We start from the raw sequence: 20,394 nt of genomic DNA on the forward strand, positions 1-20,394 counted from the left end.
GTCTTTCCAAACTAGTAAACTAGCAGGCCAGCTTTTCCCACTGTGTGAAACCATTATACATGGGAGAATTAAAGCAGAAGATGTTAATTTCTTGATGTTGAATCAGTTGCCAGGTTTGATTTCTTTTGATGAACATGGTAGTTCCACTCGGGTCTTAAGAACCTTGTCTAAATTTTTGCTCAGGTGACCACTGCAGTCATTTTAGTTCATGTTGCTTCCTTTTCAAAAAGCATTTACTCCAAGAAATGTATATCAATCAGATATATCAATCAGATAATGGAAGTTAAACCTGAAAAGGCCATAATTACTATTATTGTAATACCTCCGCACCACAAAGAACAAACGCAAACAATATTTTTTTTATGGTGAGCCTTCCAACACAAGGTTAATATGAAATAATAATTCACAGATTGCACATTCATTCTCTTTATCGTAATTGTGGTTCAAAACTAACTTTGGGATCAGTAACCACACTTGTTATTTGGTTTATGTCACCTTCCCATGTTTTAACCCTTCACTGCTCACTTCTATTATCCTAATCCGATGGAATAGTCTGCACAGCTCGGACATTCATGAAGCTTGACATCGTCCAGGTCACAGTAATCTCCTTGATTGGAACCAAATCTCTCCGCATCAACTTTCACTCTTTTCTCATGGACATATAGATGTTTACATTGGTGTTCATGCCGATCAACAAAGTGCTGACTAAAATAATCCCATCTTTCAGCTGACGGGCCACAGCCTGGAGGCTATAACTGACTACCCCAAATACTGCTTAAATGCTGCAAAGCTTTCTGACTTAACCCCATTATCAGACAATGAGTTTCAGACACCCACCACTTAGAGTGATCAGAAGTTCTCAACTCTCCTCTTTCTCTTCTACCCCTAACCTTAACTCTACACCCCGAATATTAACCCTCCACGAGGGTTAATATTTAGAAACAAAGATGGAAAAGCTCAGCAGGTCTGGCAGCATTTGTGGAGAGAAATCAGTGTTAATATTTCAGGTGAAGTGGCCCTTCCTCAAAACTCCTTTCCTATTTACCTTATCTATGCTTCTGTCAGGTTCCTTCTCAGCCTTCGCAGTTTCAAGGATAACAACACTACCCTATCCAATGTTTTGGCAGCTCTCTGATCCTCCAGTTGAGGCAACATCATAGTAAATCTCTGAACACTCTAGTGCAATCATACGTCTCCTATAATATGGTGACCTGAATTAAACACAGTATTTCAGTTGTGGCTTAACCAACATTTACCCACCCAACATACAGTAGTAGCGTCTACAAAATGCACTGCAGTAATTCAGCAGACTGGCACATTCTAAGATCCAGGACTACATGCTGAAAGCTTGGCAGCTGCTGCCAAGGTGCAGTGGGGAAAGACCACCATCTCAGGTCTTTTTGCTAAATTAAGGTCAGTTCAGTTGTCAGATGCTTTTGTTGCCTCAAAATGAACATAAATAGGTTCCAGCATAAGTCATAAATCCCTTTGTTTTTACGACTGTAGAGAAGCTCTAAAAATGTCGGAATTCAAATGTTTTAATTTGTTTCTCTTCGAAGACTGTACAGAACTGATTTAGAACCTTTGCATGCCCTTACAGATGATCTTTTATGAATGAAGTATGTTTTTGAAATTAAAAGAAATTACACTGCTGTAATTCAGCAAGGTTCTTTCAATGAGTCTTCCAAACCCACAGATCTCTACTGCTAAAAGCACAAGGGCAGTAGATACTTGGGAGCATCAACACTTGCAAGTTCCCATCAAAGTGGTGCACCATCCTGATATCGAACTGTATCATCATTCCTCATTGACACTGGCTCAAAATCCTGAAACTCCTTTCTTAACAGCACTATGGATATACCAAAACCTGAGCATTGCAACAGTTCCAAGACAGAATTACATCATCGCCTTCTCTAGGTCATTTAGGGATAGGTGATAAATGCAGGCCTTGTCAGTGATGCCCATGAACTAATTTTTTAAAAAGTTAGATGTATCAATCAGAAGATAGATGTACAGTGCAATACAGGGAGTTCGACTTATGAACACTTCTACCTACGAATACAATCCCATATAGTGGTATAATTTTAAATATCCTACATATGAACGGTCACTCGACCCAAAATGTTAATTTTGATTTATCTCCACAGGTGCTGCCAGACCTGCTGAGCTTTTTCAGCAGTTTCTGTTTTTGTTTCTGATTCACACCATTCGTCATTATTTCTGTTTTTATTTAAACATTTCCTGTACTTATGAATGACTGCTTTAAATTGACCTGTCTTATGTTCCAACTTGAGTACAAATCAACTTGTGAGCTGACTTAGAATGCAATCCATTTGCAACCCAGTGGTGATGTATTGTCCTTAATTACAAATACAGTAGCAATATCCAATATTAAATTGTAATTTTGGCAGCTCTTTCGTTATGTTTTCATATATTTAAAAGACAGCTTCAACTGAAAAAAAGGATATTTCACTGAAACAAACAACTTTGACTGGAACCAAAGATGGCTTAAATTAATTTGCATCACTATGTGGCTACATAAGTGATGGAGATGGAGTCTTCCACAGAGACAATGGGCTGGATATTATGTCTCTGTGCTGGCTGTGTTTATGGTGGCTGGGCAAAAGATTGGATGGCTAGCCCACTACCTACCTCCTACAGCCCCAAACACACATCCAAAATACAGAGGAAGGGTAGGTGCACAATCAGCAGCCTGTGCAACACGTACAGTTAAATAATCATGGGTTAAGTGAACTTGTTTTGCTGCTGTCAAAAACAGATTAGAAAATGTGGTCAGGCCATTTGTTTAAAAAAAGTTTATAAAGCAATGAATACTATCTTTAGCATGTGTTCTTTGCACATTATACTCAATATTTCCACTTAGGAAGCCCAAAATTCAAATTGTTAATTGTTTCTCAAATTGTTCTGCCATATTTAAAGATCTATGCACACCACCTCTCAGGTCCTCTGTCTCCACATACCCTGAGAACTATGCCATTAAATCTACCTTGCCTGTTCCTATACCTTCTGCCAAACCTCATGTTTCTCTGTATAAGATTCAATCTGCACTTGTCTGTCTCTTCTGCTAACCCATTGTATTCCAATATCAAAATGTATATATAGAACAGTACTAACCTTGGGGAATACTACTGTCTGCCATCTCCCAGACTGGAAATTAACCATTACCATCAGGTCCTAAAGGCATTTTTTTTGTGAAGCTGACATTGACTCTCCTACACCATGGGCTTTGTATGTGTTAGTCTATGAATCTAGAGTCATAGAGATGTACAGCACAGAAACAGACCCTTCGGTCCAACTTGTCCATGCCGACCAGATATCCCAACCCAATCTAGTCCCACCTGCCAGTGCCCAGCCCATATCCCTCCAAACCCTTCCTATTCATATACCCATCCAGATGCCTTTTAAGTGTTGCACTTATACCAGCCTCCACCACATCCTCTGGCAGCCCATTCCACACGCGCACCATCCTCTGCTTGAAAAATTGCCTCTTAGGTCTCTTTTGTATTGTTCCCCTCTCACTCTAAACCTATGCCCTCTGGACTCCCCCACCCCAGGGAAAAGAGTTTGTCTATTTATCCTATCCACGCCCCTCATGATTTTATAAACCTCTATAAGGTCACCCCTCAGCCTCCGACACTCCAGTGAAAACAGCCTCAGCCTATTCAGCCTCCCTCTTTAGCTCAAACTGTCTAACCCTGGCAACACCCTTGTAAATCTTTTCTGAACCTTTTTAAGTTTCACAACATCCTTCCAATAGGAAGGAGACTAGAATTGCACACAATATTCCAACAGTGGTCTAACCAATGTCCTGTACAGCCACAACATGACCTCCCAACTCCTGTACTCAATACTTTGAATAATAAAGGAAAGCATTCCAAATGCCTTCTTCACTATTCTACCTACCTGTGACTCCACTTTCAAGGAGCTATGAACCTGCAATTCAAGATCTCTTTGTTCAGCAACACTCCCTAGGACCTTCCCATTAAGTGTATAAGTCCTGCTAAGATTTGCTTTCCCAAAATGCAGCACCTCACATTTATCTGAATTAAATCCCATCTGCCACTTCTCAGCCCATTGGCCCATTTGATCAAGATCCCATTATAATCTGAGGTAACCTTCTTCACTGTCCACTACACCTCCAATTTTGGTGTCATCTGCAAATTTACTAATTAAATCTCTTATGTTCACATCCAAATAATTTGTATAAGTGACGAAAAGTAGTGGACTCAGCACCGATCCTTGTGGCACTCCACTGGTCACAGACCTCCAGTCTGAAAAACAACCCTCCACCACCACCCTCTGTCTTCTACCTTTGAGCTACAAATTCTAAGTTACAAATTGGAAAGTTAATCCCCATAGTTTCAGCAGCAACGTTTAACACAGGTATGTCTAAGGCATGTCTGAGGAGTGAAGAAAATGCAAATGGAATTGTTCAAAAATCATAAATGTTGAGTTTCACCAGCAATTTCTGTTTTTGTTTCAGAGCTCCAGCATCTGCAGTTCTTTGTTTTACTTTAGCGTTTAATTCATTGCCACATTTCTTCCAACTCTGCCCTCCTTGAAGAGGTTGTACTCTTCTCTCCAATAGGATTTCCATTCTAATCTTTCTTCTTGTTCACATCGTTACTTCCAGTTTCTCTTTTTCTTGTTGCTACCAGTTCTGATGAAGAATCACTGAAATATTAACTCTGCTGTCTTTCCACAGGTGCTGACAGATCTGCTGATTTCACCAATAATTTCTGTTTTTGTTTCAGATCCTAGCACCCACAGTTCGTTGTTAAATTTTATGAATAAAAATGAGTAGCTTCAGCACTAATTAGATCTGTAATACTTTGGCTCCTGAGTCAGAGCGAAACTGCCTGGTGAGGTGGTGCTCTATGCTTTGTTTATGCTACCAAAATAAATCCAATGTCACGTGCATTAACACAGGACCTTCATGGTATCAACATATCTTAAAATTCAAAATCAAAAGTATAATGTTTTAAGTGAGAGATCCACAGTTAAAGTCCTGGCTGCAGTTAGAATTACCCTTGGAGATGGGTGCTGGTGAGGGCAAGGGTTTGATGGGAGTGGAAGCAGAGAAAATGATTAATTTATTTGCTCTTTCTCAAATTGCCATTATGTAGTATTTAATTCTTTAGGCACTCAGCAATATAAGCAATGCTTTGGCTAATATTTTTTGCTGAATGTAGGGAAGTACATCTTTGAAGTTGAACTCATGACCTCAGTGTATTTTGTAGTTCTTAGTCCATTATCTACCATGACAAACTGAAATTTTCCTCACGGATTAGGTAAATGTATACATAGCAATCCCAGCATAAAGTCAAAATACTACCCCCTCATAATATATTGTGTCTTTTGTTTAGGTCAGGTGATTTACTGGTTAGTTTGCAAAATAAAAGGTCATGATGTAGGGTGTAATATATTAGCATGGATAGAATTTAGCTGGCTGGCAGAAAACAGAGAGTAAGCGTAAATGGGTCTTTATCTGATTGGCAGCATGTGACAAGTGGTATCCTGCAGGGATAAGTGGTAGAGTCTCAGCTTTTTACACTTTACATCAATGACTTGGATAATAGAGCAAAGGCATGATAGCTAAATTCACAGAAGACACCAAGATAGATAGGTTTTCAAAACGATAAGTAAGTCGTAAAGTAATATATATTGATTGACCAAATGAGAAAAAAATCTGACAGATGGAGTATATTGTGGGAAAATATGCAGTTGTTCACTTTGTCAGGAAGAATGAAAAAGCAGAGTATTACATAAATGGAGAATGACTATTCCGATGTGCAGAAAGATTTCATTGTTCAAGTGCATTAGTTGCAAAAAAGTTAATGTCTAGGTACAGCACTTAAGGAAGAAGACTGATAATCTGTCTTTATTACAAGAGGATTTGAACATAAAAGTAAGTCATTTATGTTCAATTATACATGACATTGCAGAAAACACATTTGAATACTGTCTGCAGTTTTGATCACATTATTTAAGAAAAGGTGTAAATATATTGGAGGTGGCTGAGAGGAGATATACTCGATTTATAGCTGGAATAAGTGGGCGAAAGTGAGTACTGCAGATGCTGGAGATCAGAGTCGAGAGTGTGGTACTGGAAAAGCACAGCAGGTCAGTCAGCATCCGAGGAGCAGGAGAATCAACATTTCAGGCAAAAGCCCTTCATCAGGAATGAGGCGAGGAGCTTCGGGGGTGGACAGATAAACGGGAGCGGGGTGGAGCTGGGGTGAAGGTGGCTGAGAGTGCAATAGGTGGATGGAAGTGGGGATGAAGGTATAGGTTGGAGAGGAGGGTGGAGCAGGTAGGTGGGAAGGAAGATTGACAGAAGGAGCAGGTCATGAGGACGGTACTGAGTTGGAAGGTTGGAACAAGGGTAAGGTGGGTGGAGGGGAAACGAGGAAACTGGAGAAGTCCACATTGATACCATGGGGTTGAGGGATCCCGGGTGGAAGATGAGGCATTCTTCCTCCAGTTGGGTGGTAAGGGAGTGGTGATGGAGGATGATGCAATATATGCGGCGGTTGGTGGGGTGGAAGGTGAGGACCAGGTTGTTTCTGTCCTTGTTCCAGTTGGAGGGTTGAGGTTTAAGGGCCGAGGTGCAGGCATCAATGTCTCATCATCCTCCACTATTTCCAACACCTACAAATGGACCCCACCACCAGAGATATATTTCCCTCCCCACCCCTATCCGCTTTCCGTAATGACTGTTCCCTCCGCGACTACCTGGTCAGGTCCAAGCCCCCTAACAACCCACTCTCCCCTCCTGGCACCTTCCCCTGCCACTGCAGGAATTGCAAAACCTGTACCCACACATCCCCCTCACCTCTGTCCAAGGCCCCAAAGGAGCCTTCCACATCCATCAAAGTTTTACCTGCACTTCCACACATGTACTGTATCTATTGCTCCCGATGCAGTTTCCTCTACATTGGGGAGACTGGACGCCTACTTGCAGAGCACTTCAGAGAACATCTCCAGGACACTTGCACCTGTTCCTTTTCTCAGGGGTTGGTAGATGGGGTCTACTTCAATGTGTTTGTTGATAGAGTTCCAGTTGGAATTCCATGCTTCTAGGAATTCTTGTGTGTGTCTTTGTTTGGCTTGTCCTAGGATGGATGTGTTGTCCCTGTCGAAGTGGTGTCCTTTCTCATCCATATGTAAGGATACTAATGAGAGAGGGTCATGTATTTTTGTGGCTAGTTGGTGTTCATGTATCCTGTTGGCTAGTTTTCTGCCTGTTTGCCCAATGTAGTGTTTGTTATAGTCCTTGCACGGTATTTTGTAAATGACATTTACAAAGAGAACTGTTCCTGAGAAAAGGAACAGTAAGTGAGTTCACCAGAGGAAATAACATCACCACAGGAAATGACATCACCAACCCAAAGAAATGCAAAAATATAAATAGAAAGCAGGAATTATCAGCAGTGCTTTGCCTGAGGCCCACTGATGATGTTACCGAGTAGGGTGACGAAATGTTTGGAAGTGAACCTTCCAGCTCAGCAAGCAAACCTACATCCAAGATTGATTGGCATTAGCGAAAGAGAAGGTGAGTTACTTGCAGCCAATTCCAAACCCTTGAATGGCTCTGGTAGCTCACAGTGTTTATATAGCAGGTCTACTGATCAGTGATAAACCCCATGATGTTCATAGAATGTTAAAACAAACAGAAAATCCTGGAGAAACTCAGCAAGTCTGGCAGCACCTATGGAGAGACAAGCAGAGTTAACGTTTCAAGTCCGAAATGACTCTTCTTCAGAAAGCAGTTCTAAAGAAAAGTCGTTTCAGACTTGGAGCATTAACTCTGTTTCTCTCCCGGAGATTCTCCCAAACCTACTGAATTTATTCTACACTTTCTGATTTTATTTCCAATTTCCAACATCTGCAATATTTTGTTTTTGTGTGTTCATATTGTGTCATTCAGCAATCATAATGGTACTGAAAATAAGTGGTTAATGGTTATGTAGACTCTTGATGGAGATACTAATTGCCTGCCATTTTTCAACCCATGTCTGGATAATCAGTTATTGCTGCATATTGAAACAGATTTCTTCAGCATCAATGATGTCAAATATAGCACTGATTGCTGTGCCAATCATCAGTAATATCCCTTATGACCTTATGATTCAGGGAAAGCCATTGATAAAGTCGCTGAAGACACTACACTGAGGAACTCTGCAGAGATGTCCTGGAGCTGAGATAATTTCCTCGATCAATCTTTGTGCTTGGTGTGACTCCAACTGTTTGCAAGTTTTCCTCCTGATTCTTTCGTATTGTTGGACTCCACAATGCCCACATTTGGTCAAATGTTTCTTTGATGTTGAGGACAGTCACTTTCATCTTTGGAGTTCAGTTTTTTTTTGTGTATTTATGGACTAAGGCTACAATGATGAATGAGGGTGAGGTTATATAAATCGCTGAGAGTTACCAGGATTTGTATCCAAATGAAGGGTGGCCACATTTCCCCAGGATGAATCAAGCAAGGAAGTAGTCATACTAAGGGATGCCTGGGTCAGCCAAACTATGCTCCTCGGAAAGGACATGCCTTTCCATCAGTGAGTGCAGTAAATGCTAAAGAACTGGTGAAAGGGATTGAAGGACGAGAGTACAGGCTCATTTCCCTTTGGCAAGTGCACTTAGGGTGTGAGTTTGTGTCTCGACCAGTGACCATGCGAGTTGACCCACTCTGCCAGTGGATAGAATCATCCACAGTCACCTGACAGGATCAAAGGTAATAACATCCCCAGAGATCACTGAGGAGTTCAATGAGGTCAGGGGGACTGAACAGCTACAGGAGAAAGAGTCCTGCATTTCCCTGACTGTCTGGTCATGTTGTCAACAGCTGGACAAATTTAGGCAATGGAGGTTGAGGTTACACTGCAAACAGAAGACCCTCGAGTTTATCCAAATGCTTTTTTGAGATTGTGGAGGACCCCAGGAGATAATAAATGGAACTTGCCTGGTTGGAGCCCAGCAAGAGTTCCCTATTGTTAAACATGAGCTCACACTGCTCGCTGAGAGAGAAGCAGTCCCTGAATGTTATGACATTTAAAATGAGGCGCATATAAGGAAATGGAGACACCCTTACCCCAACCCTCACCATCCTTCAAATGAGAGGCAGACAATGACCTACCAGGCAGAAATACTACCAAAGAAAATATTGCAGCTATCGCACAAAATTGCAATGGCTGAGTTTGGCAAGAGGACTGCAAAGGAACCTTTCTCAAAACAAACCGAGATAACTAGTGTATCCTTAACATCATGGATATGGCTACCCATTTCCCAGAGGCTATTCCTCTGCTAATCATATCTGCCAAAACACGGATGAGGGAATTGACCCAATTCTTCACCTGGTATGGTCTGCCCATTGAGATCCAGTTGGATCAGGGTTCAAATTTCATGTCCAAAATATTCCAGGAAGTCACGGGTAACCTGGGTGTGACCCAGTGGCAGTCTTTAGTGTGTCAGCTGCAGCCATAGGGAGCCCTGGAACAGTAACAGGAAACTCTAAAAACAATAATTAGTGCATACCACTGTTATTACCGGTGTGACTAGGATAAAGGGCCAAGTCTTCTGTTCACCCCCAATGAATCCATCAGTTTTACTCCATTTGGATTAGTTTATAGATATCAAGTGTGAGGACCCCAGAGGTTGCTTTCTACTAAAGAGAGGGTTTTTTTTAATAGAGGGAGAAAATCTCCATGTTAGAGTACATGGCAGAGTTCTGAGAGTGACTCTCATGAGCCTACGAAGTAGCCCAAGAACTTGTGAAGATCTCCTAAATATTGATGAAACAAAGGCAGACAAACATGTCAGGGCCTGAACCTTTCAGCCAAGAAACTATTGTACATGTAAGTGCTCCTACCAGTATCAGGTTAACACACAAGGACTATGTACAGTGGCTCATACAGAGTTTCCAAGAGGATTGGGAAAATGAGTTATCTGATTGAGACCCCAGATCATGGATAAAGGTAAACTCTGTATTATGGTACCATGTTAAAGCATTACCGCTGCCGAGATGGAGATAAGGAGATAATAGCCTGTCCCATTGCCACCAAATTTTTTTTTAGATTAGATTACATTACAGTGTGGAAACAGGCCCTTCGGCCCAACAAGTCCACACCGACCCGCCGAAGCGCAACCCACCCATACCCTTACGTTTACCCCTTACCTAACACTATGGGCAATTTAGCATGGCCAATTCACCTGACCTGCACATCTTTGGACTGTGGGAGGAAACCGGAGCACCCGGAGGAAACCCACGCAGACACGGGGAGAACGTGCAAACTCCACACAGTTAGTTGCCTGAGGCGGGAATTGAACCCGGGTCTCTGGCGCTGTGAGGCAGCAGTGGTAACCACTGTGCCACCATGCAGCCCACACTTGAGGAAGTGAGGATGAGTTGGAGGGAGATGTGGGTGAGGCCCACATTCAGCCCCTCACAACACAGTGAACCAATGCAGAAATATTAGAAAACTTAGGTTCCTTATTCACGCAATTTTCGCAGAATAGTAAATTCAGGGGCTTATGCAAAGATGGGCCAGACTGCACGATCTTATTTTGATATCATTTGAAAATGTGAGAGGCCCTTTTGATAAGTCAACATCTCTATTGGCTAGGCCCAGAAAAGCTGTCCCCAAGTTCAGGAGGAGATTAACAACATACTAGAGAATCAATAAATAGACCCAAGTGGCAATATCAGGAGCTCCCTACTTGTGCTTATGCCCAGGCTAGACAAATTTCTGCATTGACCACTGCCATGACCAGAACCATTATCCGGGCTGGAAATTCGCGCGGAAATGTTAGGTAAAGCAGTCTACATTACCAAGTCAGAATTACTCAAGGGGTACAGGCAGGTTCCCTTGAATCCTGTGTAAAGCAATTTCCACCTTTGTAACTCCAGATGGGTGATCTAAGTTGTGATCAAAATCAACTAAGCAGAAGTGGGTACTGCGGATGCTGGAGATTAGAGTCAAGGTTAGAATGGTGCTGGAAAAGCACAGCAGGTCAGGCAGCATCCAAGGAGCAGGAAAATGAGACCTCATTCCTGATGAAGGGCTTTTGCCTGAAACATCGATTTTCCTGCACCTCAGATGCTGCCTGGCCTGCTGTGCTTTTCCAGCACCATTCTAATCTTGATATTAGTTGTGCAACATGCCGTTCAGGAACTGAAATGGTGCAGCCACATTTCAAAGTCTGATGAGCCAGGTAGTGGCAGCTTATCTAATTGAGTAGTAGCCATGGGTGGCCTCTGAGTGTACAGCCACACTGGAAAACATACAAAGAACAACTGAAAATGTCAGTTCAGCTAAGATCTTAATGAATTGTGGAGCAGGTTTGAGGAGCTGAACAGCTAACTCTTGTTCATATTTAAACGGTCTTATGGTCATATGGAAGCCATCTTCCAGATAATACAATCAGCTGACTTCTGGTCATCCCATAAACAGTGAGTCCTCAAATGCCCAAAGGACCTATCTAGGACACATAGTCAGTCAAGGATGAGTATTGCCCAGGAATGCAAAGGTAGAAGCTGTAGTACAGTTCCCTATTCCTACAACAAAATGGGAATTATGAAGTTCTTGGAAATGTGTAGGTTCTGTTGAGAGTTTGTTCAAACGTCAGCAAAGTAGCCATGTGCTGATAGACATACTAAAGAAAAAAGCAAAAATATTATGGACTGAGAAATGCCAATAAGCTTTTGAAATATTGAAATACATTTTAACAAATGAGCCTGTGCTTGCAGCCTCAAACATTAACAAAGCATTTAAAGTAGCTATTATTAATATAAATGATATCAGGGTAAGGGCTGTTCTTCTGCAGGAACATGAATTTGGACCATTTGGATACACCTTCAAAAGCCTAATAAACATCAGAGATAGTTTTCCACAGTAGAGGAAAAAGCCCAAAGGTTATTATTGGCTCTTAAATACTTAATTAAGAAATGTCTGAAATGGGTACAGAGAGATTAAAGTCAGTGCTGACCACAACCTGTTAAGGTTTGTTGTTCCATTGGAGTTTGTCACTTCAACTCTACCATTTGAAAATCACACTTAATGACAGAAAATTGAATGTAATTTGCAGGCACCCTGTTCACGACTTAAGCAGATATGGTTAAAACCAAACCAATAATTGACCAGTGCTGGGAGAATGAATGCATTTGAGCTTGTGCCTGTTATTTCATGTTTAATTTTAAATCTTCATTCCCTTTTATATAAAGGAAGGATTTCATTTTATTAATCCTCTGCGTGTGGGTTGGGGGATGGAGGGCAGTGTTATGATGATGGATTAGGACCTCAAAGTATTTCTTGACATTTTTTACTGTTAATGAGAAAATGTGCTTTTTCTCTTTTAAAAATTGGACTGCTATGGAAAAAAAAAGAATTGTGGATGTAAATTTCAGTGAATACCTTATGTGAAACCCATGGAATGTCACACCTGTAAACTGTTAGGGAAACCTCAAACAGGGAGAGACTAAACAAGAGGATAGAGCAGAACATGACTATTTCTAACCTTTGGGTATCCTGTGAGTTATTTCATTTTTCTCAGGGTTCAATTTGCACACCTTGAAATATTAAATGTTCCACAATTCATCTGGAAACTGTCTCTGCAATTTTTAATCCTCTGTCCTTCATCTTAATCTTAAATCCATATCCCACTGAGGCATATTAATCAACCATATTGTGTTATTTAATGGTTACATTCCTAACTACCTTGATTTAAATTTATGCCTGCTACTCCGGATTTAGAATACTTACTTCTTAATGAACATCAACTAGTTAACCTTTCTGAATTAAACTAAGAAAGATATTTGTCCCCCACTATATTAAATTTGAGCTTTGTTGGAAACAACTGTACTGGACTGACGACCTTCAATAATCTCCTCCTTTCACAGTTACTTATCAGTAAGATGCTTTAAATTTTATGAATTCTGGATATCTCTTTTGTAGTTAACATCTAATTTTCACCCTTATGTTTAATACTGCCATGTCTCTTTCCTGGCCTTCTTTTGTGTGATTGAACTATAGTTTATGCATTTTTGTTTTGTCTGTGCTGAGAACTGATGTGTTAACTTTAGTGAATGGCATACTTGTAACTACCTAATTACCCATTTCTTAATTAAACCTACATTTCTAATCATTACATGATGCTGCAGGAAATCTGTTGAAACAAAGCCTTCCAAATGTTTAATACGGGTGTGAGCTACTCTGACTTTGCATGATGACTGGTTGTCAAAAATCACTGTTTGCATCTAACTTCATGAATGAATGTTTCCCAAATTTTGTTAAGCTTTCGTTCACAGGCATCATAGGACAAATTTTGTGTTCAACTGCTTTGTTCAGAGTTGTAAAATTTATTCAAATTCTATTAGATCTAAAACTTTGGTATTGTGACCATCCCTGCACACCAGCTTGTTGATTCTGTTGTGGGTGAAATAGTTGCTTCAACTTACAGTCAACTTCCTTCTTTACCATTCACAAGAGTTAATGAGGAACCTTCTCTTTTAGTATATTCTGTGACACACAGCTTGGAACTGACCTTTATTTCTTGCAAAATGGCATTCAGCCTCTTTGGTAGGTCAATTTGTACGCCTGTGTTTTATTTTACCAGAACGATAATAGTGCAGTTGATGCATACTCTTTCTGCCTCCCTTACATTTGTATGACCGCCTCATTGCTTTTAGAATTCTCTAAATTGGCTGTTTCAAAATATGGTTCTTTCTGTCACCCCAAGTCACTGATTGATTTTGCTTTGACCTCAGCATTTTTGCTCATTTGAGTTGCCTTTGTCAATGTTATGTAATCTCTTGACTGCAAGTGGTCAGACTGTGTCACAATCGTTAGCTCCACTATCCTGTTTTATTCCCATAACCCTGCAACCTCTTAATGATTAAAAACCTGACTACCTCAACCTTGAATATACTTAATGATGGAGGTCAATTAGTTCAGTTGGTTGAGTGGCTGGTTTTCAGTGTAGAATGATGCCAACAGGGTGGGTTTAATTCCTGCACTGGTTGAGGTTTACATGAAGGGCTCACCTTCTCAATCTCATCCCCAGTCCAGGTTAAACTAGAAATAATCATCTCTCTCTAATGAGAGGGTAGCCTTATAGTCATCTGGGAATATGGCAACTTAACAATGCAGCCCTTGACAATAAAAATTCCATAGATTCACTACCCTCTGAGCTCCGCATTAAATGGATGATCCTTTATCCTGCAATTATGGCCTCTGCTGTTTGATATTCCCATAAGGGGAAACACCTTCTTCCTTCCAAGCCCCTAAGAATCTAATTTGTTTCAATAAGGTCTCCTTTCATCCTTCTAAACTCCAATGAGTACAAGCCCAACCAATTCAATCTCTCCTCATAAGAAAATTCTTCTGGTTTTGTGATGAATTATGTGAACCTTCTTTGGACTGCCTCCAATATCTGTATATTTTTCCTGCTCATACTATTCCAGCTGTGGTCTGACTACTGCCTTGTATAGGTTTAGCAAGAGTTTTTTATTTTCGTACTGGAATCCCTTTGAAATACAAATGAATGTCAGAGTCATAGAGTTATAGAGCCATAGAAGTGTACAGCACAGAAAGAGACACTTTGGTCCAACTCATCCATGCAGACCAGATATCCTAAACTAAACTAGTCTCATTTGCCAGCACTAGGCCCATATCCTGCTAAACCCATCCTACTCCCGCACCCATACAGATACCTTTTAAATGTTGCAATTTGACCAACCTTCACACTTACTCTGGTAGCTTATTCCAAACATGCACCACCCTCTGCATGAAAATGTTGCCGCCTTACGGCCCTTTTAAAATTTTCCCCACTTATCCTAAATCTATGCCCTCTAATTCTGGACTCCCCAATTACAGGAAAAAAACCTTGTCTATTTACCCTATCTATGCCCCTCATGATTTTATAACCACTATAAGGTCACCTCTCAGACCCAGCCTATTCAGCCTCTCCTTGTAGCTCAAATCCTCTAACCCTGGCAACATACTTGTAAGTCTTTTCTGAACCCTTTCAAGTTTCACAACATCCTCCTGATAGGAGAGCAGAATTGCACACAATATTCCAAAAGTGGCCTAACCAATGTCTGTACAGCCGCAACATGATCTCCCAACTCCTATACTCAATGCTCTGTTCAGTAAAGGAAAGCAAACCTAACACCTTCACTATCCACCTACCTGCGACTCTACTTTCAAGGAACTATGAACCTGCACTCTTAGGTCTCTTTGTTCAGCAACGCTCCCATAATCTTACCATTAAATATATAAGTCATGCCCTGATTTGCCTTTCCAAAATGCAGCACTTCACGTTTATCTAAATTAAACTCCATCTACAACTCCTTGGCCCATTGGACCATCTGATCAAGATCCTGTTGTACCCTGAGGTAACCTTCTTCACTGTCCACTACACCTCCAATTTTTGGTGTCATCTGCAAACTTACTAACTGTACCTCCTATGTTCACATGCAAATCATTTATATAAATGTCAAAAGGCAGTGGACCCAGCACTGATCCTTGTAGCACACCACTGGTGACAGGCTTTCAGTCTGAAAGGCAATTTTTAACTATCATCCTCTTCTACCTTCAAGCCTGTTCTGTATCCAAATGGTTAGTTCTTTCTGTTTTCCATTTTGTCTAATCTTGCTATTAAATTTGCCTTTCCTATTACCTATACATTTGAATAGTAGCTTTTCGTGATTTAAGCACCAGGACCCCAAATCCCAATGTGCTACAGCTTTCTGCAGTCTTTCCTCATTTAAATACTATTCAGCTCCTCTATTCTTCCTGCCAAAGTGCATAATCTCACATTTTCCCACATTATATCTGCCAAATTTTTCACCTCTCACTTAACCTGCCTGTATCCTTCTGCAGACTCCTTGCGTCATTCTCACTACTTGTCGTCCCACCTAGTTTTGTCATCCACAAACTTGGCAAAGTTCATTTACTTCCATCATCCAAATCAATAATATGTATTGTAAGTAATTGTGGTTCCAGCACTGACCCCTTGTGGCACTGTACTAGTTACACATCATCTTTAAAATGTCCTTTTTATCCCAACTCTCTTGACTTCTATTACCTTATTAAGTCGTCTTATGTGCACCTTATTGACTGCCTTTTGAAAATCTAAATATATTACATCAACTAGTTCCTCTTTATCTATCCTGCTTGTTACTTCCTCAAAGAACAGTAATAAATTTGTTAGGCATCATTTCATAAAGCTATGCTGCTTCTGCATAGTTTTGTTATGTATATTTAAATGCTGTCTGTTATGTAGATTTCAATATTTTCCCAACATCAGTTGTTAATCTAACTGACCTTTTGTTACTTCTTTTTTGTCTCCCTCTCTTTTTGTGTTACATTGGAAGTTTAGCAACCCTTTGGGACTTTTCCAGATAAGATTACTACCAGTGCATCCACTATCTCAGCAGCTATTACCTTTAAAATCCTCGGATGCAAACCATCAGATCCAGAGGACCTCTTGGTCTTTAGCCCCATCAGTTTCTCTAATACTATTTCTCTTGTGGTAGTCAATGTGATTATTTCCTCCCCTCTTTGGCCATTTGATTACTTTCTATTTTTGGAATACTATTCATGCCCTCTACCATAAAGACTATGAAAAGTATTGATTCAACTCTTCTTCTATGAGTTTAGAAGAGTTAGAAGCAACTTAGTTGAAACATGGAAGATCTTTTTTGGACTTGATTGGGTGGATGTGGAGAAGATGTTTCCTCTGGTGGGAGAATCCAGAACTACGGGTCATAGTTTAAAAGTAAGGGGCCATCCACTTAAGACAGAGATATGGAAATTTATTTTCTCTCTGAAGCTTATACGTTACTGAAATTCTCTTTGTCAAAAGGCAGTGGATGCAGAATCTTTAAAACGTTTAAGGCAAAGGTAGAGAGATTCTTGTTGACCAAGGGGATGAAAGATTGTCAGAGATATGCAGGAAAGCACATTTGAGATTAAAATTAGATCTGCTAAGACCAATGTTCTCTTTAATTTTCTTACTGGTTACGCGGCTCTCTGAGGTCTGTGCATGGTGGTGACTTCCAGAACTGTGCACAGATTACTAGTTTGGCCGTGCATGCATGCAGCCACACCACTTAGAGGGAACATTGGCCATGAACATATTGAATGGCAAGGCAGGCTTGAAGAATATAGTGTGCTACTCTTTTCCTTTTTTGTATGTTCATATGTTCTGCACTTCCTGGCTTCCCATCATTATTAATCCAGTCTCATTCTTTAACGGGCTTATGATCACTGTCCTCAAGTCGAAGACTTACCAATCTTCCAAGGCCAAAGCGGTCACATTCTGGAAGAATTGTGAAATCTCTAGGGAGTCTGAATTCATGAAATGAGACACTTGGGAGAAGCTGGGGTGATGGTAAGTGAAATTAGATAGGTATAAATGTTTACTATGGGAAAAGAAATTACAGGAGAAATTGGATATTATCTTTCAGAGGCTATATAAAGACTGATTATGATTGCTTTAAGTTCCAGTGAATCTGAAGTGTCATAAGGACTTAGCCGGAAAACAACGCAGAACAACTTAGGATGTTATAAAGAAAAGACCCATGTCCCCGTCTCCCAATTTACTTTGTAACCATTTCTAATTTACTGTTGTAACATGATTGCTATCATGCAATAAATAACATCTTGTTTAACGTAAGAGCTTCTTTTCATTAAGATTCACAGGTGGTTTTCCCTGTTATTGCAAAGCAAGTAGGCCCTCAGATCTGGTCAATAAATGAAAATGGTGGCAGCAAACTACCCCAACTATAAGCTGGTAATCATTGGCATCCCAGTATATAGAACAAAGGAACATAAAATCTTTGTTGTGACCAGCGAGGAGGTTGAAAGGGGGTTAGCTGATTTACCCATTCTCACCTGGTCACAACAAATGCTTCAATTAAGATCCTGAAAATAACTCTGTCTCTAATTAGTTCTCTTAAGTTGCCATACTTATAGATCTCTTCTAATCTGCATAGTTGATAAAAGTGTGAATACCTTCCCTTTGTTACGGGATATGCTTACTAAGTTTAACCAGCTTGATAATGATTTTTCTTGGCAGAAGTAGGCATTGAGTGCTTCAATTGCATCCTTGCATGTAGTTTTTTTCCATCATTGATCTCTTGCCTGAGTGAATATCATAAGCATTGTCAATAGACAATAGACAATAGGTGCAGGAGTAGGCCATTCTGCCCTTCAAGCCTGCACCACCATTCAATATGATCATGGCTGATCATCCTTAATCAGTATCCTGTTCCTGCCTTATCTCCATAACCCTTGATTCCACTATCCTTGAGAGCTCTATCCAACTCTTTCTTAAATGAATCCAGAGACTGGGCCTCCACTGCCCTCTGGGGCAGAGCATTCCACACAGCCACCACTCTCTGGGTGAAGAAGTTTCTCCTCATCTCTGTCCTAAACGGCCTACCCCGTATTTTTAAGCTGTGTCCTCTGGTTCGGCACTCACCCATCAGCGGAAACATGTTTCCTGCCTCCAGAGTGTCCAATCATTTAATAATCTTATATGTCTCAATCAAATCTCCTCTCAGTCTTCTAAACTCAAGGGTATACAAGCCCAGTTGTTCCAGTCTTTCATTATAAGGTAATCCCGCCATTCCAGGAATTGACCTCGTGAACCTACGCTGCACTTCCTCAATAGTCAGAATGTCTTTCCTCAAATTTGGAGACCAGAACTGCACACAGTACTCCAGGTGTGGTCTCACCAGGGCCCTGTACAGCTGCAGAAGAACCTCTTTGCTTCTATACTCAATCCCTCTTGTTATGAAGCCAGCATGCTATTAGCCTTCTTCACTACTTGCTATACCTGCATGCTTACCTTCATTGACTGGTGTACAAGAATGCCCAGATATCTCTGTACTGCCCCTTTACCTAAATTGATTCCATTTAGGTAGTAATCTGCCTTCCTGTTCTTGCCACCAAAGTGGATAACCAAAGTGGCCATGCATCTGACCACTCACCTAACTTGTTCAGGTCATCCTGTAATCTCCTAACATCCTCATCACATTTCACCCTGCCACCCAGCTTAGTATCATCAGCAAATTTGCTAATGTTATTGCTAATACCATCTTCTATATCATTAACATATATTATAAAAAGCTGCAGTCCCAGTACTGATCCCTGCATTACCCCACTGGTCACTGCCTGCCATTCTGTAATGGAGCAGTTTATCACTACTCTTTGTTTCCTATCAGCCAACCAACTTTAAATCCAAGTTAGAACTTTGCCCCCAATACCATGCGCCCTAATTTTGCTGACTAACCTCCTATGTGGGACTTTATCAAAAGCTTTCTGAAAGTCCAGGTACACTTCTGGGCGGCACGGTGGCCCAGTGGTTAGCACTGCTGCCTCACAGCGCCTGTAGACCCGGGTTCATTTCCCGACTCAGGCGACTGACTGTGTGGAGTTTGCACATTCTCCCCGTGTCTGCGTGGGTTTCCTCCGGGTGCTCCGGTTTCCTCCCACAGTCCAAAGATGTGCGGGTCAGGTGAATTGGCCATGCTAAATTGCCCGTAGTGTTAGGTTAAAGGGGTAAAGGTAGGGGTATGGGTGGGTTGCGCTTCGGCGGGTCGGTGTGGACTTGTTGGGCCGAAGGGCCTGTTTCCACACTGTAAGTAATCTAATCTAATCTAATCTGTAAGTAATCTAAACTACATCTACTGGAGCTCCCTCGTCCATCTTCAGAGTTACATCCTCAAAAAATTCCGGAAGATTAGTCAAGCATGATTTCCCCTTCATAAATCCATGCTGACTCTGACCAATTCTGTTACTACTATCCAGATGTGTTGTAATTTTATCCTTTATAATAGACTCCAGCATCTTTCCCACCACTGAGGTCAGACTAACTGGTCTATAATTTCCTGTTTTCTCTCTCCCACCTTTCTTAAAAAGTGGTACAACATTAGCCACCCTCCGCAGGAACTGATCCCGAATCTATCGAACTCTGGAAAATAATCACCAACGCATCCACGATTTCTCGAGCCACCTCCTTCAGTACCCTGGGATGTAGATCATCAGGCCCCGAGGACTTATCAACCTTCAGACCTAACAGTCTCTCCAACACCAATTCCTGGCAAATATAAATTCCCTTAAGTGCAGGTCCTTCAGCTACTGTTACCTCAGGGAGATTGCTTGTGTCTTCCCCAGTGAACACAGATCTGAAGTACCAATTCAATTGTTCTGCCATTTCTTTGTTCCCCATAATATATTCTCCTGTTCCTGTCTTCAAGGGTCCAATTTTAGTCTTAACCATTTTTTTTGCCTTTCACAAACCTAAAAAAGTCTTTACTATCCTCCTTTATATTTTTGGCCAGTTTACCTTCGTACCTCATTTTTT

This window comes from Chiloscyllium plagiosum, unplaced genomic scaffold (genome assembly GCF_037043375.1).
Source record: "Chiloscyllium plagiosum isolate Xiang-an unplaced genomic scaffold, Cpla_swu_hap1 HiC_scaffold_14, whole genome shotgun sequence".
Taxonomy (NCBI): Eukaryota; Metazoa; Chordata; class Chondrichthyes; order Orectolobiformes; family Hemiscylliidae; genus Chiloscyllium; species Chiloscyllium plagiosum.